This window comes from Mauremys mutica, chromosome 14 (genome assembly GCF_020497125.1).
Source record: "Mauremys mutica isolate MM-2020 ecotype Southern chromosome 14, ASM2049712v1, whole genome shotgun sequence".
NCBI classification, from domain to species: Eukaryota; Metazoa; Chordata; order Testudines; family Geoemydidae; genus Mauremys; species Mauremys mutica.
The window spans coordinates 20973281-20995045 of NC_059085.1; positions in this window are offsets into that span (position 1 = coordinate 20973281).

Below are 21765 nucleotides of genomic sequence, written 5' to 3' on the forward strand. Positions count from 1 at the left end.
CAAATGAGTCGTGCAAGTGTTTCCATTGTGCCAGTGAGTAAATTAAGACAGATGGGTTAAATTACTTGCTTAAATTCATATTTGGAGTCTATGGCATAGCAGAGTCTCCCAGTTCTCAATCTTGGGCTTTAACCAGTGCACTATGTTTCCCTTCTTTGTCATGGAATTGCAGAATCCTTCTCTTTCAGATAAATGATGTGGAAAGGATTAACTCATTCAGTTAAAGAACTGGCTTGAACCTTAGTTTGGTGTTGAAATTGAAAATGTTTGGCTAACATTGTACATAGTGCAATTGTAGCCTTGTCAGTCCCAGGATATTAGAGAGACAAGGTGGGCGAGGTAATATCTTTTATTGGCCCAGCTTCTGTTGGTGAGAGAGACAAGCGATAGAGCCACACAGAGCTCTTCTGTGACGCTGGGAGTACCATTCCCAGGCCTGTTCTAGAGCTAATCAGTTCACTGTAGTGGTAATTATCCAACCTCAACCAAAGTCTCCGCTAGCTGTTGGAGTACATGATTGGCAGTCAAGAAATCTGGGTGGTGTTCTTGGTTCTGCCAGTCATTTACTATAGAGCCTTGGGAATTAAAGTTACTGAACCTTTGTTCCTCAATTTCCCAATCTGATACAGGGGATAACACCTGCCTGTTAGGGATGTTTGTTAAGATATAATTAACTAATGTTGGTTAAAGCACTTTGAGATCCTTGGATGGAACAGGCCATCATTCTAACCTTCAGATACGGGCTACAATGCTTATTCTTTTGCTATGTTTTAAAATTGTTTTCTTCCCTGCAGGTAGGCAAGTCTAGTTTAGGAGAAAATAGCATCTATTACCTCCTTTGTCACTATTATCATGGCCAGCTAGGCTGCCCATACTGCCTCTCAGTGTAAAAGTAGCTTTTTGTTAAGCAGCGCTTTCCTGGAAGGAAGAGAGAGATATGAATGTGCTTCTGAAAGAGAGAATGGCAGCACTGGATAAAGTCTCCATGGTGGTAGCCTGCATTCTGCACGCTTCCCTGCATACCACCCCTCCACTTCCCTTTGTTCCTCTACTCCAGTGGTTCTCAACCTATTTTCCATTGTGGGCCGCCTATGCAGTGCTCTATGTGTTATGTGGGCTGCATCCACACAATATATATACTACCTGTATGGCCCTGAGGATATTGCCTGGGCTGCAGCTGGGTGCTGATTGGGCTGTGGGTTGAGAACCACTGCGCTATTCATTCTTGCTGTGCTACACGTTGATAGATGAAATAGAAAAGCAAATCCCTTCCAGCCAATGTCTCTCTGAATTGGCCTACACAGGGACAGACCAGCAATGCCATCTAACTGCAGCGTCACATTCCATACAGAACATGTGGACCAGCTGGATAATCAATTCCATTTGGCTATAGTTCAATATTGGTATGCGAAGCAATGTAAGAGACAGGTGTTAAATAACGGGCCCGTCTCTTTAGGTATTTGTCCAAAATAGGTACAATCCACCAACAATAGCACTTCCTACTGTGGTGGTGGTGGTGGGTTATTCCTAATGTCGTTAGTGTCATTTGCTGAATCCACTGCAGACAGAATTAAGTTTGTTCTGTTATGCTTGCCACCTGGTGGTCACAGCACTGTAACGACTCAGCAGCGACTCAGCGGTGTGATGAGTGGCCCGGTGCAGCTCAGATAGCACCTGAGAAGCTTTCGGTAACGTGAGTAAAGCAAAATCTCTTGTTTCTTGTGGCCACTGTTGTTCTAAGGGAGTGAAAGCGAAGCTGCTCTCTGGCATACTGCCAGTGGGAGGAAAGAGCCAAGAGCTCTTCTCACTCAAGACTGTTCCTTGACTCTTACAGTGTGATCATTAATACAGTGGGGTGAGCTACCCTGCTTTCCAGCAAGATATACTAGGGAGACAGAGAGCCCAATCCTGCAATTTTTATACACAGGGTTGGATCAAGACATAGGCATTACAGGCCTATGCCAAGGGCTCCTGAAGTCTTGCTCCTGCAGGTAAGTATTCCTGCATCCAGGGTGCATTTACTTGGTGACACTAAAAACATGGAAGTATTTCCAAGGAAGAACCTTGAGAGAGAGAAGCCCGGTACAGGGTCCTTACTGCCGCTCCTATGGGACCCATGACACTGCCACTGCTTCATGGGGAAGGGAGGGAGCCACTGCCCCTCCAAGTGGGAGCAGGGCCATGACATAGGGGTGAGGTCATGAAGGCAGAACCACAGTGGCCCTGGGAATGTGGTGTGCCTAGGTTTGCCCAGGTGGCCCCAACCCAGGCAAAGTTCCTATTGATTACAATGAGAATTTTGTCTGCATGAGCATCCCAGGATGGAGATTGTAGTGCTACTGTTATATTTCCTTTGTGCACATGCACTCAGATATGTGCATGCAGGTTCTGCCAATGAAAAGACTTACACTAGCATAATTCAGATCAGAAACTAGACTAGGATCTGCTGCTTCATCCCCCGCTTCTGACTTATATGTCAGTTGTAGTAGTTATTGAATAACTGCTGCTTCTAACAGCTGGTCAGACTGAACTTCAGGTAAGTTTAATAAACTCAGTGTATACATTGTCCCTTGGGTTATTTTTTATCTTCATCCTTTTGCCCACACTCTGATAACTGCAGGTGTGCTCACCTCAGTCTCTTTGTAAGTATATAACAGTTGTATTTCAGGCGCTACCCCAGACTGAAATATGAATTTTGTTTTTCAAAAAATTCTCATTTAAGGGCCTGTGACAAAAAGGTCCAGTTTGTTCAGGTTCGAATTCTACTTACCGTATTTCTTATTGTTACAGCTCTTCCAGTAGGGGGTCATTGGTCTCTGGGCACAAAGGAATAAACTCTTCATAAATAGTCACGTGCCGCTGACAGCCAGAGTTGTTAAGGATATTGTGTGGGTTAAAGTGCCCTTGCAGTGAAGGCTTTCAGCTTGCTTTGTACAGCAAAGCAGCTACACAAAATGAGGGTAGCTGCCCAGGCTCTCCTTTCCAGGCTGTGATATCTCAGTGAACAGCTTTGGACTAGGAGTTTCTCAGGTGTAAAACGCAGGGACTGGGGCAGGAAGAAGCGGCTGTGCATTAAGCAAGAAGGGTTGGTGGTGGGATTTGTGAGAGCCCCGGGAGAGAGTGAGGAGCAAGACAGCTGTTTCTGGGGACAGGGCAATTGTGCCTGACTTGAGGTTTCCACAGAAGGGAGTTGCCTGTCTGTTACCACCTCGGTTTATTTCCAGGACTCATGTACATTTTGTAAATTAATAAATTACACTAAGAAAATCTCTGATTCCATTTTACCAATTGCTGTTCTAATCGGTCTTCTATTGTGTATTGAAAACTGTGTTAAAATTGTAAGCTGTCACTTTAAATTCAATGGGTTTTTTCCTGGTCCTGCTTGTAGACTGGAGGACTCTGCAGGGAAGCCTGCATCCTGGGCCTAGCAACAGTGAGTCTACAAACAGCCAGCATAGAGCAAGGTGGGGTGAGCTGTGCATCTCTGCCTTAGGGAGCAGCCTGCTCTGTGTGTGAGTGTGTGTGTGTGTGTCTCTCTCTCTCTCTCTTTTGGTTCTTGTGTTTTAAAGTCTGGATTTTAAGAAATAAGGTAGTGTTTTGTTGCAGCCTTCCTGACAGAATATTTTCTGTGTTTAATCTAACTCCCCTGTATGATTACTATGAATGTAATACTTTACAAGGCCCCAAATTCTGCTATTGCTTGGCAAAGGAGCAACATTATGTAAATAATTTCTACCTCCAATTCCACATCCAAATAACTTTTTGCAGTTGGGAAGGAGGAGTCAGCTGGGAAGGAGTGTCCAAGAAACTGTTAATCAGGACTTATCTGCCTGTTTAAGATAGCAAATTGAAAGTTCTAGACTCACTGAGTGGCTGAGTTAGAAGGGAATTGGGTGTTGGTGCAAATGGGGTGAACTGGTTAGTACTGCCGGAGAGCATTCTCTTACATTTGGAACAAAACAGTTAGTCAACAGTGATATGTTCTAGGTGCTTTCCAAATCAGGGCTGGCTCTAGGTTTTTTGCCACTCCAAGCAACAACAAAAAAAACCCTCCAAGAGTGCAACTGCCGAAGCAAAAAAAAAACAAAAACCCCACCTCCCGGAATGCCGCCCCTGGAATTGTGCCTCCCCAAGCACGTGCTTAGTTTGCTGGTGCATCGAACCGGTCCTGGTCCAAATGCAGAAGACTGCCCTGTCTCTGCCTCGAGGCCACATGAACAAATGGAAGAAGCATAATGTGATCAATGCATGAAGGTGGTTGTTCTCCATGGCAACATATTGTTTGAATAACAGAAAACTTTCTGTTATAAGATGTATCAAATACTCTCAAGTTCCCGCGTGACAGGAGGGTCTTACCTCACTCCCCATGCACAACTGGGGACGTGTTACAGAACACAGCTAATGAGAGAGGTCACTTTAGTTATATATGAGAGAATGGTTATTGTGGGAGACATAGCAAGGGAGGAGCTAGCTTCCTCATTACGATATTGGCACAAAAAGAGACAGATCTTCCTCCAAGGTAGTACCATAAATTGGCTGATGAGATGCACTGTAGACTTGGGGAGAACCAAATAAGGGATACTGTCAAGTAAAGTTTTGGTTGATCTCAGCTTGGATTTCATACCTTGATGCTGATATCTATTGGGATTGTCTTCTGAATTTTAAGTCTCTTTTAAAACAACAAAACAAAACCGCACCACAAAAAGCTTCTACCGCTTTGATGCCAAGAAATAATGAGAACAGAAGCACTGTCTGTGGTAACGAAAATGTTTAGTGCTCTGCTGAGGAAGGAGCCATCCAGCTGGCCAAAAGAGCACAACTTAACTAACAAAACTTGTTCTCTGTTTGATCTCTGCTCACATGATCACTGATGAAGCTAATTCCCAAAGACGGAACTAAAACACAACAGAGCTGTGATGGTGTTGTGTCTGACCCCTTTAGTTAATACTATCTGACGCAGTGTGAAGTGGGATGAGCTAGCAGGAGCTGAGGGTCTGAAAGTGGGCTATTATTCCTGCTGATACTTGTATGTTTGCTTTCCACCCTTTTGAGTGCCGCGTCTCTTTCTTTCTTTCTTCCTGTACCCACTTCATCAGACGTAGCAGCTGGCTTGTGTTCTGAAAGAAACACTAATAGAAAATCAATGTTTGCCAAATGGAGAAAGTGAAAACCACCCAAGTAGCAGCAAAAGGATGTTTATAGTTTAAATCTTCTAACAATGGAGAATAAAATAAACTGTAAAAAGTATTTGAGTTTCCCTTTTAAATTCTGAAGACTCAAAGGAGAGGAAAATGGTGTTGTACTGAAAGCTCTGAACTGGGACTAGGGATATCTGGGGTTGATTTCCAACTCTACCACAAACAATCTACTTAATTGGACAGATGTATGAAAACTGATAAAGGTTCATCTTGTTTGAATAAAGCAGATTTAGGATTTGGGGATTTTCCCCTGCTCCTACTTTTTCATACTATGGATTAAGCTGATTATAGAACTTCATTTATGGAGTGCTATAATCACTGAATCTTTCTGATTTGTCATGACATTTCTCAGGGTGGCTGCTTATAAAAATACCTTAAAGTAATTCTTTTAACATATGTAGCTGCACCTATAAGTAAGACACTGGATTTTAATCCTTCTTAAAGCAAATGTATTGAGGAAGAAAATAATGGAGCACTGAAGGCCTGGAAAGTGTTTTCAACCTGGTAAAGCATTGTCCACCCTCTTTATAAAAGAAATGCCATAATATTCTATAGTAAGCACATGCTAGTGACTGCAATGTTCTGAAGAGGAAGTATCTCAGATTCATACCATAAAAAAGTGCTTACTTTTTTAATAATAGAAAACTCCAAAAAAGTTCACTCTGTTTAAAACAACCCCCCTGAGGCCTACCCAGGGGATTCAGTTAGCCATGTAATCTTATTACTTAATTTTTAAAATAAAAAAGAAATGTAGAGGTTGAACTGACCTTGTATAAACTTAGCCAACCTCAGCAATCGCCTGCCAGATGTGTGTTCCATTATTTAAGTGATACTCCACTGTCAGGCTGCTTCAGAAATGAAGTGGACGTGCTGACCCAGGCACTGGTGTTCATGTACTTAACTACTGTAAGAAAACAAACAAACAAACAAAAAAAACTCGGTACAGACAGAGTGCTGATTCCAGGCTCCAAGGAGATATTCATCTTGATTTGAAATGTCAGTCAGTATGGTCCAAACGTCTCAGAGAGGTACAATCACATTTACGGAAAAGGTAGCACTTCAGAAAATTTGGCTAGCTGATCTCTCTCATTTATATATTTCATTATGTAGATATATATTTTAAAATACAGCTTTTAACTACAATTGCTATATTTCATTAGGCTTTTAGCATATGAAAAAGTGTTAACTATTTTTATTTTCCTACATTGGTCTTGCAATTTAGGCAGCAAATACTTTAAGAACCAAAAGGCTCTGAAAAAATTAAAAAGATGTAAAGATACTAATGAATCATATCCTAGAACATTGGAATATTAAACAAATGTAATATTTGCCAACTGCCTCCTTGTTTACAAAGGATTCTCCTAGCAGTCAGGATAAATGCCAAAGGAATCCCTTTCAATGTCTACCTTCTTGCCTGGAAAGGCCTGAGACGGTGGTTTCGCAGCATGCCCTGTGTGTCAGTAAACGCAGGTGATTGACCAAGGGGGTGGAAATTCCATACTCGAGGGGTCTCATTGAGTCTCTTGGGTTAATCACGATGGCTGTAGAATTGGAGGAGAGTGATGTGAATATGTGGGAGATGTTTACTGAAAGTAAGCCGGTGGAGAGTTCAGAATGGAAAATGTTTTCTGTTTCCAGAATTGACACCTTGAGAGCATTGTAAAACGATCTGCCAGGCAATGGTAAGCAAATCACTGGGCCAGATCCTCAGCTGGTGTAAATCAGCATAGCTCCATTGGCACCTCGCTGAGGATTGGGTCTGCCATGTGAAGATGGTGAGCAGAAATAGCTAAATAGAACCAGTGCAATCTACATAATGAATTAGTTTCAAAACAACAGTTAAAAAACATATTGAGGCCTGTACAGAGATCAGGGATTTGTACTGTGCTGTGTTCTTGGTAATTTGTAATTGATTTCTTTTTCAAATACAGCTCATGTGCTTGAAGGCAACATGATGGCAGCCCCTGTATGACCCTGATGTCTCCTTTTTTTAGGAGCCTGCTTAAGAATTTCACACCTCACTTAATGCCAAATTCAATTTGCTGTTATTTATAAAGATTACTTGCACAAAGAGGCGGCTGCTGGTTGAAGCTGGGCCTGAAAGAATTGGAGCATTTAGAAGCGTGCAGCAGAGCATGCCAAATTAAGCTGGTTTTCTAAGGACGGGCAGTTTCTTTGATTTTCACTAATTTATTACATGTGTAATTATTTAAAGAATTACACATAGAGCTAAAGGAAAAAAAACCTCTGAGCTAGTTGGAAAAAAATCCATTTTAGTCTTAACAAGGGTGCACAATGATGTGACAATTATTTGGACAATAGCACGTCTGGTTATGTGAGGGACATTCCATACATTTCTGTCTCTGCTCGTTTTTATTCTGGGGACTGGCCCCTTTAACTTATTATATTTTGAGCTGTTAAAATCTTTCTAGACCAGTTCCAGTCGGAAACATCGACACTTCTTATAAATTGCTTTTATTTGCTTCATTATTATTATTATTATTATTATTTGCATGACGGTAGCACCCCAGTCATGGACTAGGTCCCCATTGTGCTAGGTGCTGTACAACATGGAACAAAAAGAAGGTCCTTTGCCCAAGGACTTACAATCTAAATCTAAGGCAAGAGACAGTGACCCGCATTTTTTCTTCATCTTCACTCCATTCCTTCTGCCATCACCTAACATCTAGTTTCCTAGTACTTCCCTACCTCAGAGGGGTATTGTGAAGATAGCTGCGTTAATGACTATAAGGCGCACAGATGTTGCAGTGATGGGGGGCTGTAGGAAGTACCTACTATGAGGAGAAACCTTGCTCCTAGTATGATTTTGTTTGTGTGGCTTGCCAAGCCAGGTTATTTAGACACAAAGAAGAAGGAGGCAAGCATGAGCTGTGCTCCTTAATAGCACTGTCAAGTACTTTTTTTCCCACTTTCTTCAAAAGTATTTCAGAGGGGAGTGGAGGGGACAGCTTAAAAGAAAAGTGACTCTGATGGAGCAGAGGGTGGGAAGGGAATATCAACCTTAAATTGCACTTCAGCTGTATGTTCTACCACATGGCTTGAATTCTCCTCCCCCAACAGACTCTCTTAGCTCTTTAAAAATCCAAACTCAATATGTTTAGCTTAAAATTATTTAACAATATTTTTGAAGTTGTGTATTTTTTTTTAATGTTAATAAGCCTTGGTCCTCAATCTGTGCTGATAGTATCCTTGTGTCTTGCACTTGTAGACTTCTGACCCTCCATTGTTTTACGATATCTGCTTGTTATATGGGGTTTACGTCTCTATTTTTTTACCCTGATTCTTGTGAAAGGTGCTGTTCTCTCGCAATCAATTTGTCAAATGGTCTTCAAGAGTCTGGGAGAGCAGAGAGCCTATTGAATGTGGAAAAGCTTTAAGAAGGTATTTGTAGATGTCAGTGGCATTTTTCCTAACTAGAAGGTGAGTAGGTTTTTGATTAATTCTGTTTGGAACTCAGCTAAGGGCCTGATTCTGTGGTCCTTAGTAAAGCAAAACTCCCTGTTGAGATCACATCTGTGATAAACAGTTACAGCCTGAATTGAATGAGGTTTGGCAGGTGTGGGCATCAGGGGCGGCTCCAGGCACCAGCACGCCAAGCTCATGCCTGAGGCGGCAAGCAGCGGGGGGCGCTCTGCCGGTCGCTGCGAGGGTGGTAGGCAGGCTACCTTCAGCAGCATGTCTGCGGAGGGTCCGCTGGTCCCGCGGCTTCGGCGGACCTCCCGCAGGCGTGCCACCGAATCCATGGTACCGGGGACCTCCCGCAGGCAAGCCGCCGAAGGCAGCCTGCCTGCCGTGCTTGGGGCAGCAAAATACCTAGAGCCGCCCCTGGTGGGCATTAACTAGATATAAATTCTTCCTCATGCTTATTCTATCAGGGAAAAAACACAAAACATCCCAATGCCTCTAAAGAACATCATTCCCACCTCTGAAAGAGCATACTAGAAGAGCCTGAATATTAGAAGAGCCTGAATGTTAAAATCTGATGTACAGAGCTGGACATACAAAGTGTGAAATTCACTCCAATGTGAATTCATCCCATAAAAGGCATATGCCCCGCTTAAGATCTCAGAATACTAGGATTTAAGAGATTATATACCTGGCACAGAAACTGTAAATTTCACCCACAGTGCAGTATTTGCCTAATTTGAGCTGGCAGGTACCATGATTGTGGATGCAAACTGTCTAGTACACTTCTGTTCATGGCCTGCAGTTTGGATTTTTTTGAAATGCAGGCCCTAATGGTTACATGTCTTGATTAAACTTTTGGCTTCTTTTATCTATGTGCCAAAACTTTTCAAGAACTTTCTCCATAGATGACTGATACCTTGATTTGCAGACTTTTGTACGCTGCTCTCTCTCTGTTGCAACTTCAGGCTTTCTTTTCAATTGAGGCTTTTTTGATGCAGTATTTGACCTGCGTGAATTAACCTGCACATGATACTTAATTATCTTTGACAGCTAATATTACGTTGCATCTGATCTTTGCAGCATGTATGTGTGGCTTGCAGACTTGAGCAGCTGTGATTCAGCTGAATCTGAATACTCCTTTCTGTGCATTTTTCTCCTAATGGCGATATACTGTAGTTAGATTTTACCTGCAAAATGAATAAAACTACAGGAGACTGAAAAAAATGCTGGGGGGAAAAATCTAGACACATGGTAGAAAGTCTGTTTAATCTGGATCCATTAGCATCAGTCACCATATACAATGAGCATGATTCTTATTCTCTTCCTGACAAAGTATCTGTTTTACACCAATGTGAGTCAAATGATTTAAGTAGAGTTTCCCTGAGCTACACTGAAAGAGGTGGAAAAAGAATCGAGCCAAGAATGTATGAAATGGCCCTGTTCATCTCTGTAGCATATAGTAATATTAACATGTAGGCTACCTTTTTCAACGTGCCAGCTCCTTGTAGATGTTGTTAGTATTTCAAAAGCTGATGATGAGAGATTTTGTTCTGGATCTTACGCTAATCTAGGGGCCTCTCTGATGCTGTGCAGTCATTAAGGAGAATATATTTTCCGTGTTCAGAACATGCACTGAAATTGTTTTGTCTGATTTAACAATGAACTGTGATTGCAGATTTATCGATTGCAAGGCCCCCCTGCTGTTGACATTGGCAAATAGGTTGTTTGTTACTAACAGACTAAGAATTCTACAAATTTAAATCTCCTTTCCTTTCACGCCAAATGAAAGTGAAGTACATAAGATCCAGTAACCTGCTTTTCAGAGGCTGTAAAGCAGATGTGGACCATGAGGAGGAGAGCCAGGGTTTTGGCATGATTAGTTAGAAATTGGTCTGCTTGAAATTTTTCAACTGAAACTTTTTTTGGCCATAAAATGCAGTTTCCAGTCAACTGAAACATTTCACCAATTTATGTCAATTTTTGGCCAATTATTTCAGTTGAAACAAAAAAAAAGAAAAATTTGGAAATGTCAGAACTGTTCATTTACACATTAACAAACTGTCTTGTTTTTATTTGTTGGGCGAGACTCACACAATGGAGATGGTGGTGTGGTGCTTTCTTATAACTTTAGCTCAGTGATTGGGGCACATTCCTGGGGTGTGGGACATCCAGGTTCAAATCTCTGCTCCGGAGCAGGGACTCAAACCAAGGATTCCCATCGCCAGCTGAGTGCCCTAACCACCAAGCTATAGGATATTCTGAGATAGGGCTCTCTGAATCTAAGCTGTTCCCCTTTGTATAAATATTTCAGTATTTAGTGGACCTTGGATAGAAACCCAGACGAGTTCCCTAACCACTGGGCTCTAGAGTCATTCTAACTCTGTCTCTGGCCCAATGGCTATTCAAGTATTTCCTACAAGAATGTAATGTTTTAGGAGCCCTTAAAGCCTGATGACTATAGTCTGAGACTATGGTGACAGGATAATTTTATGTCTGAGTTCTCCCCACGGGCATCATCAACGTGCTGCACAAACAAAACAATGTCATGGGAACAGTTGACATCATAATGTGGATGTGCCACTAAATTTAGGCGTCAGAGTGACTAAAACAGCTTATTCCTCTGGAAAAGCAGGGCTTTCAACCATTGTTTTTAAAGTGTCTGTATGTGGAGGTGTGGTCGGGAGAGAGTGGAGAAGGGTTGCAGCACATAGTCAAAGGAAGCCCTAAGAAGCCCCCCCAGCAAAGCCTTTAAACACCAAAGCCACTACAGGATGACCTGGCTACACCCATTTCCTCCCCCCCCCAACTTTGCTTTTTACTGGCTACAGGAGGGACTGGTGGTGTATACAGTTGCCAACCTTCCAGGATTGTTGTGGAGTCTCCAGGAATTAAAGATTAATCTTTAATTAATGATTGTCATGTGATGAAACCTTCAGGAATACGTCCAACCAAAATTGGCAACCCTACTGGTGTAGGAACCGCTATGAGGTAATCCTCTTATGGGCAGCTTCAACTAGCTTTAATATAGCTTTGGGCCAGCAGAGTTGTGTAAAGCTGTCCTAACATGGGAGTGCCTGGCCCCAAACTTTTAAAATAGTGAGAGCAGGTTTAATCATGTACATCCATGAGCTTTAGCAACATGTGCCATGCTGATAGTCACTGAATGGAACTGAGCTATATAGCATAATGTGAGCCCGCTGTGCTGTACCTCAAGAGATACCCAAAAAGGTTTATTTAATATAATTAGAGCAGGTCAAAACTGGGAATTCCCATTCTGCGGCAATTTTGACATTTAAAAAAATTGTTCTGAATCAGAATAAAAATTTGAGATTTCCTATTAAATGACATTTCGAACAATAAATAAAATTCTTGTTAGGTCAAATAAATGAATGTTTTGTTTGATTTAAACTTTTTATCTATTTTCTTTTGATTTTTGATTTTATTTTTTATAAAATGATATAAAATAAATTTCAAAATAAGTCATTCAAAATGACAAATGGAAATGTTTCCTTCAAATGTTCGCTTTTTGAAAATGCTTCGATTCAATTTTTTTTTCAAAATGTAATGTTGACAAACTACACGTTCCTACAGAATGTTTTTATATCAATTAATGAGCATTTCCTGTAAGAAAAATGTTCTGTTGGAAAATTTTTGACCACCTCTACATACAGTGTTCAAGTCGCAGTCTGTGCAGTCAGAGAAAAAGAGACAAGACTGTAGTTTGCTTTGCACAATCTCTTATTTTCCAATCCTATTCTGACATACCGTAGTTCCCTTAGGTGGCACTAAATGCAGTGTTTTAGCTGAGAAATGCTAGGACATGTCAGTTTTGTTAATCCACACCACCAGGTACCATACAAGCAAGTCAGATGCAGACCACGCTGTATCTGTGCATGCCTTGTGGCTGAGCTTAGTGGTGACTTGAAAGGCGAAAGTATGGTTCAGTCTTCATGTTAGTGCAGTCCTGGACTTCATGTGTGAAAAGGGCAAATGTAAAAATTGCAGAGACGTTCAATGAATGTGACATATCTAATAATAAAATAGCCAGTTAGGAAATTATTGGCAACAAGAGAAGAATTTTTGGTCCATTCAGTGCAGTTTCCTTCACATTTCCCCAGAGGAAATGGGACAGAATCCTGGCAATTTTATTAAGTGTTGCATAATTTTGCAAATTACTCCTGTACACAAGTGCTTTTCATTCAGCCTAAAGTTCTCCTATTCTTTCCAAAGCAAGCCCTGTACCTATAAATCCCAAACCAGACCTGAAGGTTTTTAGGTCAACAGAATGTATTTTCCTGGTTTTAAAATATTAAAAATATAATGCTTCATCTTGCAACCTCTTTGTCATGCTAGTAATTTTACCTCATATGTACAGTGCTATTAAAGCCACCAGAACTGCTAGTGTAACAGCTGTAAGAGCAGATGAAGAGTTCGAATCAAGAACTTCCCATTTATTATTTTTTCCTGTTTTGATTGTTTTAGTGAAGACTAATACACAATGCAAATGATCAACCTCTCTCAGACTGAAAACTAAACACAGGGTGATTATTTGAGTATTTTCTATTTCTTTGCAGGAAATGTGTATCCTGTTGTGGAATGTAGTCCCAGTGGGAGGTTACTAAGGTTATTATTGATTTGGCAATATTGTAGTTTCGGTCACAATTCCATTTGCCTCATTCTGCCATGCACCTTACAGTTAGTACTTTCCTCTTCAAGGAGTCCCACTGATGTCAAACATGGTGTGAGTAAGGCCAGTAAAGATCAGGCCCTTTCTTAGTACTCTGTAGCTGTAGGTTCTAAGGAGAAAAGCTTCAGTCCTATTCTAGTTGCTTCCATCATAGAGACCTCTTGTTGGATGTACCAGGAATTTTACCCATCAATTTTTGGGTCAAATGACCAGTTCTTGGCGGCTGAAAGCTAATTCAAAATGTTGTTGGTTTTTCTATGGTTAGAAAATGCTGACTTACTGAAACTGAAACTTTTTTCACAAAAGGTCAGTTTAAATGAAATGTTCCTTGGGAAAGTGCAGAGGGTGGAGGAGAAAAAGAGACACCTTCTCTCTCCACCCCAGTAGTGTGGTGGTTATGGCGCTTTCCTTGAACATTGGAGTCCTGGGTTCAAGTCCTGTTCTAAATCAGGCAGAGCAGGGACTTGACCAGGGCTCCCATAACTGGTCTCAAGCTCGCTCTGTTTTTGTAAAATATTTGGAAAGGTCTTGAGTTCATCCTGATGCAGAATGGGACAATTTTTGAAATCTCATAGTTTTGTGAGAGGAGAGAACAGTTTCTGGTCCAGCTCTGTCTGTGGCGCCCATCTTACTGGCTAGCACACACTTCAAAAAATAGCTTTAACTTCATTCTGTAATTACTTTCTAAATGGGAGCGAAAGTCTTTTCTCGGTTATACTGCAGGGTAAATGCAAAGTAGCTCCATTCACATCAGTGTGACCGGGAGCAGAATTTTTCTTTCTTGCTGCCTCCCCACATAAAAATCCAACTAATCCTTTAGGCCCTGATCCAATTCGCACTGAAGTTAATGGAGAGCCTCCCACTGACTTCAGTGAAGAGCCAAGTTCTTCTAATGCTGAAGAATTGCAAAGATTTGAGTTGATTTAAATGTGTCATTGTAAATAGTGCAGTATGGGTGGAAGTAAGAGAAATGCTGTGTGACATTCCGCAATTTTCAAAGCAGATTTATTTTTAAATTGTATGAAGGCCTCCAATAAAGTATCATCAAGGCCCTCCTGCTCCATCCAGCTGCTTAAGCTATATATCCTTGAACTATCTGCCTGGTATATGTGTTTACCAGAAAAAAGCGTCCCTTTTTACAAATGCACATGCTGTCTGTGTGTGTATTTGCCTCTCTGTTTAGAAATTCCAGTGGTAAGGGGCTGCCTGTTAAGGAAATAACACTACACAGTCTCTTAAGAAACCAACCAAAGGTTACTCAGTAATATCTGAAGACTCTGCACTCTCTTTTCTCCTGCAAAATGCAGAGACAATGCTCCTTAAATATGTTAGCAGCTGTGGTAGCAGTCCTGAACAAAAGAAAGGGGCTGGATGCACTTGCAGGAGAAACGGTACAAGAGAGAGAGAATGGAGCATTTGGTTGAGCAGTTGGGAAGGGAGGTATTTCAAGCAACAGAGCGTGGGCTATAGTGTTTCAAAATTGGTCAAAGCATGGAAATGGAGCTAGTGGTAACTCCCACGATGATCAGAAAAGATCAGTGAAAGCCTGGTTTGAAGCAGTTGTTCCAGGACTCTGTTAAATAAATTTGATCTGAACATTTCTAATGCTGATGAGAGTGGACGTTTTTATAGGGCTATTCCAGGCATCATTTTATCTTTTAATCATACTAAACTTTCTGGCAGCAGGAAAACAAAGAGCAGTTACTCTGCTTCCACTGTACAAATATGACAGCATGATAAACTTTGGCCTCTACCAATTTAGAATTCTGGAAATGCCCAGGTGTTTTAAAGAAAAGAATGGCCACTGTATCATCATGGACGACTGCCTCCATTTTTACTGGTTGTCTTTATCCAAAGGGACAAAGCATTGCAGAGGGAAATTGCCTTGGCAATGGATAATTTCACTGGCCATCCATCCATTGCATTTAAAACCTGTAAATGATCTTTCTACTCCCTATTCCTAAAAAACATCACTTCTCATTTTCATCCACCCTGCCTGGCAATTGTTTAAACATCCTGCTATGCATTCAATGAAACAAAATGAATCCATGGTGCCATAGGAAGTCTGCACTGGAAACTTCTCCCAGGGTTATACATTTAATCACAAATGTTTGGTCCTCATGCCTCAAAATGGTTCCCTGTGTGCGGATTTCTCCCGCAGCATCACATGGATAGGTTTGGGAGGGACTAGCTTTTAATTGGCCCATGCTGCAGTCATCAATTTCTTCCACTGTTTACTGAAACTTTCAAAAATGTAAGTGCAATGTCTATGATTTTTATCGTCTTTATTCTGATGAATGCAGGAAAACCGTGGCATTCATTTGTGCTCAGTTCTATCTAATGTTCAATTCTGAAATTGATATTATGAGATATGTCATTCAATATTATGGTTTTACGTCAAATCTGTTATGAATTATGACAGCTGCATTTGTTAGATTTTTATATTAAAAAAGAACATTCAAGTCTTTTTTGGTACTTCCTCATACAAATAAAAAACATCAGAAAAAGTGAAAGAAGTGCTTGAAAGTAAACACTGTTATTAGCTGTCGATAATCAGACTCAATACAAATCAAATCTGTCTGAGCCCTCAATGTACAGTAACCACAAGGAGGGTTTAATGGAATGCCCATCAGAGAACATGGGAGAAGATGGAAGGAGACTTTCGTGGATACTGCTGAGGTCTGTAGCCCAGAGAGGAATATTGCAAAGAAGGAGCAAACTCTTACAATTTTCTGTCTCTCTCTGTTAGTTGCGGGAAGGGATGGAGGGAGAATTAAATTCCATGACTGAAACCAAAGCCCTTTGAAGTCAGTGAGGGGTTTTCTGTTACCTTCAATGGACACTGGATCTGTCTATAGATTTCTAAACATAAAATGCGTTCACATTATGTGTTGAAGAGTGTTTCAGTGTATTGGATCTGTGTAATGAGATAATTTATTCTTTCTTTTCCCCAGAGATAGACCCAAGTCCAGATCACATGGACCTGAACATCTCTGAACTTTGGGAAAGTCTGGATCATGATCTGAACTTTGTGGATTGAGCCAATCTCTAATTTTTTCTGTTTGCACATTATTTAAATATTTTTATTTCTCATTTACTTTCCCAAGCGCAGTCAGCTATTTTCTTAATACCTATCGTGTAAGGTCTATTTGTGCATGGTGCTCTTCTCTGTCTGTAGTCTTCCCCCAGAAAAATTTAGGAGCAAAACTGAATGAAACAAATGCTGGGAAATCCTTCATTCCATCCTTATGGAAACTGCAGTGTCCTTTCTGTCCACTTGTTTAACCCAATTGACAACCAGTTTCAGGTGCTAAGAGTAGTTGCACCATACCCAGGGTCTACATTTGGCAAAAATGGTTTTCACCTTGTTATTGCTGCACAATACCAGGAACATTTGAAATGAATAACAAATCTTTTAAAATAAATTAGGAAATGAAACAAATGGAAGTGCCTTAAAAACAGGCTTGTTCCCTTCACCTTTCCAGAGTAACACATGCTTTTTAGTGTTCTGTAGCACCAAAATAAATAACAGTTAAAACTTTTATTTTTAATATCACCATCTCGGTGTTTGTCCTTTTAATATGCTGACAGAATTTAATATACCATAAAATGAAAAAATAAAATAGGTTTAATTTTTTTATTTGGTACTAAAGCAACACAAAGGAGGAGGTCAGACTAGATGATCATAATGGTCCCTTCTGACCTTAAAGTCTATGAGTCTATGATTCTATGATTAAATTCTCATACAGCCTCAGCTTCACTGGGTTGCTCAGGTGTAACTGAGCACAGAACTTGACCAAAAATATTTAGTATCAACTGAAGGAGAAAAATGGGCACTTCCTGTGGTATGAACAAGCCAAATGTGGTTTGGTTTTTTTGTTGTTTTTTTTTTGCAAAATACAGCATTAGCTGCATGTAAATGATACCACAGCTATGTAGAACCTGACCCTTCCCATTTGATAAGGCAGATACTTAAGGTACTATTCACTGTGAAAATATTCCTTCTATTAGTTAAGGTTGGGGTTTTCAAAACATCCTAAGGAAAATTCATACTGGAAATTCAATGGATTTTGCCTGCCTAGTTCCCTAAGGCTGTTCTGAAAATCCCAGCCTAAAACAGGTTGGATCTTACTGAATGTGCAACATGCCAAATAATTCACTCAACTACATGCTGAGCTGTGTGCAGGCAATTGCTGAACTGACTATGGCAATTATTATTTCCCAGCAAAAATGTACAGGGAAGAAAAGTGGTAGCTCATTGTTCCCCTGCTTTTAGTTAATTTGTGTGTGAGCAAATCGATGCATCAGTCACCTTCCCACTGGTTGATTTCATCATCTGTTGTTTAGCTTCTTGAATGGACCTTTGTACGTGCACAAACACCTACGTATCTCAAGCATTTAAGTGTTCAGAAATGCAAAATACTCCGTTTCTCTCCTATTTTATTGATGAGAGCATGATTCATACAAGTGTTGAGGAATTTTTTTTCTGTACATGGTGATTCATTCCTGAGGCCGAAACAAGTGCATTGACCTCTCTGTAGCTGGAAGAGAAATCGTTCTTCATTGTTTTTCTAGCACACAGGCATTAACTCTTTGAATGTATTCACGGTGTTTAGGGGTGGGGCCTCCTTTGTCCAGGATTGTGAGAGTGCTTGGTCATTGGCTCCAGGGCCATCTTTCAGGGTGGGGCCTGTGGAACTCTACGTGTTCATTCATTGACCATAGCTTTTCCCCTGTTTTATTCTAGGCCGCTGGAAATGTGACCATCTCTGACCAGGAAGTTGCTTGAGCAGACTACTGTACAGACCATCTGATGCAAGATGATCATGCAGTGAGCACCCAGTGTGCTCTCACCTTCTCTTGCCCCCTGGAGTACAAGCGCAGCCTGGAGGTGATGTCCTGGAGCTGCCCTAGGGAGCAAAGATTCCAGGTTACGCTGGAACCCGTGAGGTTAGTGCGGTGTCAAGTGAAGTCCTTGCTGCCAAGCCCCTGGACCTGTTGCACTCTCCTTGACAAATATATGATGGGTACATTTTTATTTTGTTATTTGTATTACAGTAGTGCCTAGAGATCCTAGCTGTAATCAGGGCCTTCTTGTCCTAAGCCCTGTCCAATCGTACGGAATGAGACAGCCCCTGCCCTGAAGAGCTTGCAAGCTCCTTCAACAAGACTGATAGAGGATGGGAGGGGAAACCGAGAGAGCATTTGATTGCTCAGTCAGAACGCAGGCGGGTGGCAGAGTGAGCTGTGAACAGCGCACAGGTCTTCTGTGACCCAATCCAGTGCCCTGTCCATGGATTTACCACTGATAAATAGATATGCTGAGATGTAATATAACTATGTAAGAGATGCGACCTGCCGTAAAATGCCTTCATTAGGCGCACAGAACCATAGCAGGAAGGCTGTGTTTCCACAGAGGATGCTTGAGCACTCTAAAATTAGCCTTGAAAAAAGCATTTCCGGAAGCCCCTTTTTGAAGGAGCCGGTGCTTTGAGAAATGGGATTTGATGTGGCAGGGGACATGGCGCTACTCCCCTGGCAAGCAGTGACAGTGGAAGCAGAGTACAAACCTTGCTTATTCCTGGATCAGCATGTACCTCGTATTTGGAAGTACTTTAATCTTTGGGAAGATTCAGAGACATCTCTGCTAAAGCAGCTCCCGGCAGACAGCTCTTTATCAGAAGGGATGGTTGTGATGTATGCATAATTCACAAGAGGTGTGATAAGTAGATGTTGACTTGACATGGTTTGTGTTGATGTTTAGTAACTGAAACTGAAGCACTAATTTTCCTCTGCCTTCTGGTAAGTTTTTCTCAAGTTCTTTCTGTGTGGTTGAATGCAGTGAAGTATATCAGGCATTCTCCAGGTTTGCAATGATGCTCTTTCAGGCCACTGAATTTGAGCTGATAGCTTAATACAAAATTCTGGTTTGAACATACTATTACTCGCTCTTAATGTTCACTTCTGAAGAGCTTGCTCTGAGAGGCAGCCCACCCGGCAGTCTGATACTGCACTGTCAATATAACCTAGGGTATGTTCCTCTGTTTTAAGGACTTCTGGGCATCTGCCCCATCGGTCTCCAGGAAGCTTATTGTGGGTCAGATTATGGCATTAGGCAGTGCCCTGAATGTCATGGGATCATTCCAACTTCAGCAGGGCAGTCCCCCAAACTGGGTACCTGAGCCTGACCAACTATTTGGAGATCAATATGTTCAGAGCTGCAATGCACCATGGTGACTCGGAGAGAAAGTGCTTGGCGGGGACACAATTCCTTCATGCTTCTCATGAGGATTTTTCAGGTCAGTGTTTGGGGTCGGGATGTTTTTTCCCTGCCTCCCCCTGCGGTGCACCAAGAAACTGCAATCTGACAGGTCATGCTTGGACTGTACGAGAGAGTGGAAGATTTATTACATGTTTTCCCCTGCAAACCTGCTGAATCACCTGTCACAATGTGGCCGTGTGAGACTTGGTTCTATATTGAATACTCTCAATGAACGCAGCATTAGTCAGTTTGTAAGGAACTGTGAGTGTCCATATTCTCCTGACTCTACCAGCTGCCTCTAGGATGTAGGAAAAATAATATCCACTTTCAGTGATGGGGCCAACTTTTCCAAATCAAGATGTGAGTCTGTGGCTGCCAAATAAGTGCTCGCACTAACAGTTACCTATTAACTGTGCATTTGCACATGCTAAGCCAGGGGGTTGTGCACAGATGGGTGTTGAATTTACAGTGCAACGTAGCCACAGATATTAGAAAATCTGACCCCCAAAGGCTATTTAGCGCAGTAGCTCTATCACTAGGACTTATAATGAAATGAAATATCCACTCTGACTCTAAATTCCATCCACTGCTCTTGATCCCTGTGTGCAATTCTCACCGTGAAGTGATGGTGACTCTGAAAGATATTTTGAGCTTTAGGATTTTTATTGTGTAGCAAGCGATGGCTTAATCCTGTTAAGTGCTGGGATCTGATGAAAATGCTGATCTCCAGATAGTTGGTTTGGATCAGTCACCCAGTTTGAGGTTGTTCCCATGACATTTAGGATGAGTGGCACACCTCCTTGCACCTGTTCCTTTAGCTGCTTGGTGGATAACTTTAAAACATCTACTCTCTGATGGGCTTTCAGGTGTAAAGTAATGAGTTCAGCAAAGCTGGGTTTAGTATTGCAAAGTTTAAATGTTCAAAAAATAATGAGTTAGGCCCCCAGAATCATGAGATTAACTTCCAACTAACTTTTGGGGGCATTTTCATTTCTCTTTTGGTGTTGTAGTTTTTCAGGGGCCGCATTTTCAAGTTTTCTCCTCAACCAAGAGGGCTAGAAACTTACTTTAAAAATGGAAGCTTAGATTCTCCCCTAATTACATGCCTCTGGAGCATTCAAAAAGTACCATATCATGAAACTTGGGCTCAAACTGGGAAAATTGCCAGCAGTGCGGGCTCTCCACTTTGCTGCCCCATGGCATTTCAGAGGCTGTTCACTTGTTAAGTTGTGCTTCACACTGAAAGCACCTTCCCTGGTGTTCTGTCATCTGTATTTGCTTCTGAATAGCTTCTGGTGGAGATTAAGGCATAAGGTTTGACCTACAAAGCCCTGCCATGTTTAGGACCTACCTGCCAGAGAAAGAGGGTCTCTCCACTTAGTGTCACTGCCATGCGGAGGTGCTAGAGCAAACTGCCCCTGTGCTAACAGGGACAGGGCTGGTGGCAGGTCGTTGCCTGTGCATGGTCCTTGGCTCTGAAGCTCACTCCTTTGTTTGGGCAGAGCTGGGCTTTGTTATTGAGCAATGCTCATCTGCTTCCCGGCCATTTGCTGAGGTGCTGGGTGGACTGATGGGGGTAGTCAGAGAGGTGTGGGGTTATTATTATTTTGGGTGAAGGTTAGTTTAGTCTGGGTTGCTCAGTTCTGGCGAGGTTCACGCAATCGAAAATGGGCCAAGGCAATGAGGGGTTTGTGTCACCTCACTGTGTATTTGTTTAATGCCTCCCCTACTTTACACTGCAGTCCATATGCTGATACAGCAGAGGTTTTATTTCCAACTGCTTGTTGCCTAACACAGTTCCAGGATGCTGCTGAGATTTACCCTTAGATCATACGGGCAGTTTCCAGTCAGTGCACATCAGGACATAAAATGAAGGGAGAGCGCTTTCCCAGGCTCTATTTGATACCATTGACTGCTCTCAGAGTCAATGAACTGTGAATCATTTCTTATGAAGAATACTAATGACAATTTGCATTTCTGTACCACTTTTCAGGCAGATCGCCCAAAATATTTTCCTAAGCAGGCGAGGTGAGATGTGGTCGTGGAGGTTGTACACATGGATTGGGTAGGGGGTGGCTTTCTGGGTTTGAGTTACTATTTCTTGTGTTACTTGCTTTGCAGAATTGCAAGCTACCATGACAGTAAATACGGTAGGCATCCATTTGCCCAGCATGGAATATGCAAAGAAA